At 42.7% G+C, this 6260-nt stretch overlaps 1 long non-coding RNA gene across 5 annotated transcripts; it reads right to left on the bottom strand.

Annotated features, from left to right (window-relative positions):
* Positions 1-761: 761 nt before the first annotated feature.
* Positions 762-5686, bottom strand: LOC123047503 (uncharacterized). 5 transcript variants are annotated; one of them, XR_006423007.1, is made up of 6 exons: positions 5158-5686; positions 4905-5032; positions 4553-4631; positions 4286-4465; positions 3579-3626; positions 762-2654 (listed from the first exon to the last, which is right to left on the bottom strand). It is a non-coding gene; the product is annotated as an uncharacterized lncRNA (long non-coding RNA). The 5 variants fall into 5 exon arrangements; XR_006423005.1 differs by having other exon boundaries at positions 3579-4465; XR_006423008.1 differs by having other exon boundaries at positions 3579-4465; positions 4553-4636.
* Between the last annotated feature and the right edge of the window lie 574 nt (positions 5687-6260).

Below are 6260 nucleotides of genomic sequence, written 5' to 3' on the forward strand. Positions count from 1 at the left end.
TATTGTGTCTATCTTGGACCCTCACTCATCTCGTGGTCGTCCAAGCGGCAGCCTACGGTCTCTCGTTCTAGTGCTGAGGCTGAGTATCGTGCGGTGGCCAACGCCGTCGCCGAGTGTTCGTGGATTCGCCAGCTGCTTCAGGAGCTCTCTTTCCCTATTGACTGTGCCACAGTGGTCTACTGCGACAATGTCTCGGCAGTCTACCTCTCCGCTAACCCGGTGCATCATCGACGGACCAAGCATATTGAGTTGGATATTCATTTTGTTCGGGAACAGGTGGCCCTTGCCATATTCGTGTTTTACACGTCCCTACTTCCCAACAATTTACCGATATCATGACCAAGGGCTTGCCTACGGCGTCATTTGAGGAGTTCCGGTCCAGTCTTTGCGTCAGCCGCGGTGCCGCTTCGACTGTGGGGGGGGGGGGTGTTGAGTATATGTGTTATGTGCATATGGTGTATTGGATCCTCCTCCTAGTTCCTTGTATAGTTGAGGTCCGTGACCCACCTTTGTACATCATATATACGTGCCTATGCACGAAGAGCAATACATCGTGCAATCATAATCTCACTAGACCGGGATCGCGCCTTGGCGCGAGGGTGCCGGTCCAAACGTCTGTATGCACATAATAAGAAGCACACCCTGGCACGCGTTGCCCGGTCCAAGCAGCAGATCCAAAACAGTGTAGTAGCTCAAAGCTCAACGCATCAAATTTGGCGAAAAAGAATAGATCAAAAGCTATGCACTATGATAAATCAGAATTATAGCAAATTATTTATATATAAAGCAACACACTCCACACGTCTTTCATAATAATTAGATCAAGTCATTTGTACAGGAGGCTGAGTAGTGCATTAGAGGGTAGCCATACAATACATCATACATATCCCATTGCTCTAGGCAGAAGTGTAGAAAAGAACAATTACACTGATTGTGTTCTATGAGTACATCCTTCGATGGTAACTGGCTCTACGAATTCTAAGATGATCCAACATGATATAAAGAATGATCCTGGCTAAGATTCTCACAATAGTATGATCAACTTGAGTCATCGAAAATGGTTTAGAGACAACAAAACTAAGTGGTTGAAATATATAAGAAATAAAAGAAAGTATACCTCTGGGCAGCGGCTCAATGCCCCTTAATGATCTCATAGTCCCGATCACTTATGAGAAGTAACTTGACACCCTTAATAATCTCTACATAGTTAGGAATATAACCCTCTTCACCACTGAACATAAAAGGAGATAAATGGACGGAGGAACCCTGAGATAAAATGAAAATTATCAGCTTTATCACTGGTGCATGGGTACAAGTTACATGAAAACATATTTTGCATAGCCTACTTAATAGGCAGTAGATGACATCTATCAGTTCATTCATAAACTTGAGGAATACTACAGAAAAGAAGAAATCATTACTTAGTAAAGAATTTTTCTCAAAGATGGTTTCGAGAGAAGCTTGAAAAGAAAACAGAGTGCTGATTCTAAAATTCAACAGCAGGAATACACACATTTGAGTGATGCCATGCATATCAACATATACATATTATACATAACTTGATAAACCAGAACTGAGTGCATGTCTTAATGAGAAATTCAATGAGAGCAACCCAAATAGATTCTTCTCAACACTCCTCAATTTATTATAATGAGAAATTCAATGAGAGCCACTGTCATCTTCCTCCCTAAGCCACTGTCGTCCTCTTCTTCACCAAGATGCCGCCGCCAACCCCGTGCCATGGTACCAGAGATGGAAACACATTCAGATTCAGTACCAGGCACGGCTCAAGATAATGAACAATCCCAGAAATCAATGACAGTTAGGTGTCACTTACTCAATCAAAACAACCAGAACTAAATGTTATTTTTGGGCTCTGGTCAGCCAAGCAAGGTAAAATGGAAAGAGTCCAGAATCAACTACTTCAATAGTGCAGTAACCATGTAAAGAAAAAGATACAGAGCTGTAATAGAAGAAATGCTAGATGAGTAATTTGTTGACGCCAAAATAAGATTATTAGATACATATCCATAATTATCAAAAACCATGAAAAGAAATCATCTAGTATAAGCTGGAAAGACATAGTACATCAAATCCAAAGGAGAAGCACCCTAGATAATATCCACTGATTTTGATAATCAACAAAATCAATATAAATCAGAGCAATCTTTAACCATAGTATCCTATACAGCACCCAGAAAACAAAATCAGAACAGCAGGTAAGAACAACAAGCTAACTGAGCAACAAATGAAAGAAAAGGGGCCCCAGAATTATATACACTGCATTATTCATCATCAACAGAGTTTTGTTAGTCAGTTCTATTTTCTTTTGGAGTATAAAGGAACTAACAAATAAAATATAAGAGCAGTTCTTTTTTCTTTGATAATATAAGAGAGCATAGGAAATCACAGAGCTTGTTTAAGATATTTTGTCACATTTAGTTCAGGTAAGCCTAATCCAGAACTACAAAGAGAGAGAGAGAGAGAGAGAGAGAGAGAGAAGAGATGGACCTATAGGTTATCGGCAATCAGTACGGCGACATCCTCGATGGCGCCCTCTAGTACCTGGTGGTGGTGGTGGTGTCTTGCGCTCTTCCTACTCAGCACCTCACCGGGTAAGGTAAGCCATTACCTTGTCCGGCTCCAGCGGCGACCTGCAAGCCAAGGCGATGAAAAGATCCGCGGTCATAGATAGAGAGAGAAATATCCTTTTTATTTAGAATAATGGTTGTAGGAGGCAAAACCAACAGAATAAAAAGAATAGAGTACAACACAAATAAAAAAACTTCATTTCCTAGTCCCACAAAAATAATCAGCAAGAACTAATCTTAATATGAGAAGAAATCTCTAAAAGTGCTATAAAATATCAGAGCATGTTGACATATCATTTTGCTGTTACAAATGGTAAATAAATTACCACAAGAAAGAAAACAGCAAGCAGCTAGAGAATATATACAGCCCACTGACAGGAACATAGGTACTGTCACTCTCTCCAATATGAAAGAATTAAGAACAAAGAAATCTTATTTATCTATAATTTTCCACTGTACACATCCCCAAAATCCAGAAAAAATGGATTGGAAGATCACACTTCAACATTCACACTCACCTAAGATGAACGGAACATGCCAATATGTGCTCCATTCGAAACAAGTACGCGCATAAGTCGGAAACAATGGGTTACAGATTTACCATCAATTAGTTGCTCGCTTATAAGGGCGTAAGTGGATGGGCTCATTTAATAGCAGTCACCATGTATATCACATTATCATCTAATCAAGAAAAGTTGTTGACAAATTGGAGATTTCGAGTAATGTCTGAACAATGGCATAAAAAGAAATCTGAATCACAAATATGCACAATATGACAGTCGATGGCTAACATTCAGACAAAATCCAATGTTTTAGATTAATCTAAAATCTTTAATACTATAGGCAGAATATGATGTTAAATGGCACTGACCACACCATGAACTATTACAACTACTGATAAACATAACCCAAACAGGAACAGTTGAAGCTAGCTCACCATGGGAAAAATTCAGTTGATGTACTCGGTTATAATGTTAAATAGGTTACCTCAAGTAACGGTGCTGGACGATACATATCATCAACTCCTGCAATTACCTATCAAACATTCAAAAGAAATAAACATCACTGGATGCCAATGCATACCACTGCTTGATGAAATAATATATAAGTAATACAAAACTACAATTCAGTACATTATTTAGTTTTTGCCAGAAATGGGAATTAAATAAATCAAAAGAGAGACTATACTTTCATGTGAGAAGAACATCTTGAGTTTATAGCTTTCAGGTTTGTAGTAACAAACATGACAACTATGAACTGAAGATACACATCGATACTTCTCTAGGTTATCTCACCATAAATCAACATAATTGCAAGAATGTCCCATTTTAATGTGCTTAGATGTTTAGCTTCAACAAACTGCAACCCATCTAAATACCCAACTTCAGATTCATTGTCCTAGATATATACCCCGAAACATAACACCAAAAACAACCACAGCAAATAGGAAGCATGGCTTGCTACACATAAATGTGACATCCTCTATGATGTCCTAATAATGTATTTCCTGTGAGCAGAATTTTCCTTGAAATAATATATGTATATATAGAATTTTCCTTTTGGTTCATCATATGGCCGCAATGAGTAGTTTTTTTTGTTCGTCTACTAATTAGGTCGACTCTTGATTGAGTTGAAAATCAGGTTGTGTGTATTGCAAGTAAATACTAAACAATAGGTAGATGAGCGACTTCAACCGCGTGAATAGCCTCATCCTTCTGTGCTTCTGGTCCAGGCTCCTGCCTCCTCCTCTCGCCTTCTCCTAGCAGCAAGGCGACATCATCAATGGACAGCGTTTCACTCCTCGTCCTCCTCTTCCTCACCCCACCACAAAAGCCGCAGGCCCGACTCGCTGTCGGCTTCTTCCGTCAGGTCAACTGCAGCATATATATACAGAACAGAGGGTGATTTTCTTCATCTCATTTACAATTTCTTTGTGCTTCTTTGGTAACAACAATGCACACCTGGTTCTACGTTGAGAATCGCCCAGGAAGTACGGCCTTCACCGTCATTGTCCGTATCGATGATTATTCTGAGTGGTTCCTGCACTTTCAAACAGAAGTACAAAGCCACTATCATACACTCAACAAACATAACGCAAGCGCAACTGTTCAGTAAATTCAGTTGTATGTTTTTTTCAGAACCATAACTCGTTGGATGTTCGCCATGAATTGTGAGCAGTATTGCAACATGTGCATGTCAATAAATAGGAACGCCGAAAGCATTCATACTCAGGCTAGCCAACATCTTTTTTGTTTTCTCGAGGTATCATATACCAATTTCATTGGCACAAAGGGGCAAGGTATCACGGATTACCTTCTTAGTTCGCTCTTGTGGATTGACCTTTCAATCCATCACCTCTTTCTGCGTAGGTGCCAACCTGTAGCTTGAACCAACCAATTGAGCTGCTTTTACCTTTCCCTGTTCCACATTTGGATTCAGACCTGCCTCCCTAGTAGAATAAATGTAAGGTGCAGCAAGGATGACATTAACAAGCAAGCATTATCAGAAGAGTGAGTGAGAGAGAGAGAGAGAGAGAGAGAGAGAGAGAGAGAGGGGCGAGGTCAACCTAATGAAGTGGAGACGGGGACCAAAGTTGGAGGCGACAGAGCACGAATTCGGAGTTGCCATGAGCCGCTCGCCGACGAGGGAAGGAGGGCCGAGAAGATGCTGGAGCGGCAACCTCCGCTCCTCCAGGCGACGGGGACAGACGAGCTAGATGGGGGACCAGCGACGCGGAGCAGCTGCCATGCGACGGCGCAGCAGGGAGCGTCGGCTCCTCCAGGTGACGGGGACGTGCCAGCTCGACGAGGGAGCAGCGACGCGGAGCAGTTGCGGCGGCAAGCCGCGCTCCTCCCGCTAAGGACCGGGAGGGCGGGGAGGAGGAGAATATGCGACGGCGCGGCATGGAGCGAAGGCTGGTGGCTAGGGTTAGGGTTTGGAGAGGGGAGAGAGAGGTGAGGCAGGAGGAAGAGGAGAGGGGCAGCGCGAGGTCGTGGATAGGTGCCCGGGCGGGCGGCGACGGCGGCGGCGGCCGGCCGGCCGGCGCGGGGCTATGGTTTGGAGGGAAGGGGGGAGAGGCGAGGCGCGGGTGCGGGAGGAGGAGGCGGCGCGAGCGAGCCGGCTAGGTCAGCTCCACGCGAGCCATCACGTTTTATACCCCGGGTGTGTGAAATGACGAAAATGCCCCCGGGGGGCGCCGGAATTACGAGCGGTGGCACGAACGGGGTGAAACTGTTCATTGCAATAGTGCCTCCAGGTTGATCCGACGGCGTAGGTCCTCTAGTGGCTTGATCCTACGGCCCAGATCAGATCAAGCAACCCGATCCGACGGCCAGGAATCACTGATCGCTGAGAGCGCCCGGGAGTGACTGCATCTCTTATTTCTCGATACAATTGTGTTGCAGCATGAAAATTATATGACATTGGATAATTTTAATTTTTATTCATAGCAACACACACGTATTATAGTGGATGACAAACCAAAAAGAAGAATGAGTTTATCTTTTCGGTAAAAAGAATCGACTAATTTTTTTAGAATAATACAATCGGATGTGAATGATGTTTCACATAATTGATGTTTTTCCCATTGCAACGCACTGGCATTTAGCTAGTACACCTAAAAATAAACTAGTTTTATTATTTTTTTACTAAAAATAAACTAGTTCTATT

Source organism: Triticum aestivum, chromosome 2B (genome assembly GCF_018294505.1).
Source record: "Triticum aestivum cultivar Chinese Spring chromosome 2B, IWGSC CS RefSeq v2.1, whole genome shotgun sequence".
In the NCBI taxonomy this organism is placed as follows: Eukaryota; Viridiplantae; Streptophyta; class Magnoliopsida; order Poales; family Poaceae; genus Triticum; species Triticum aestivum.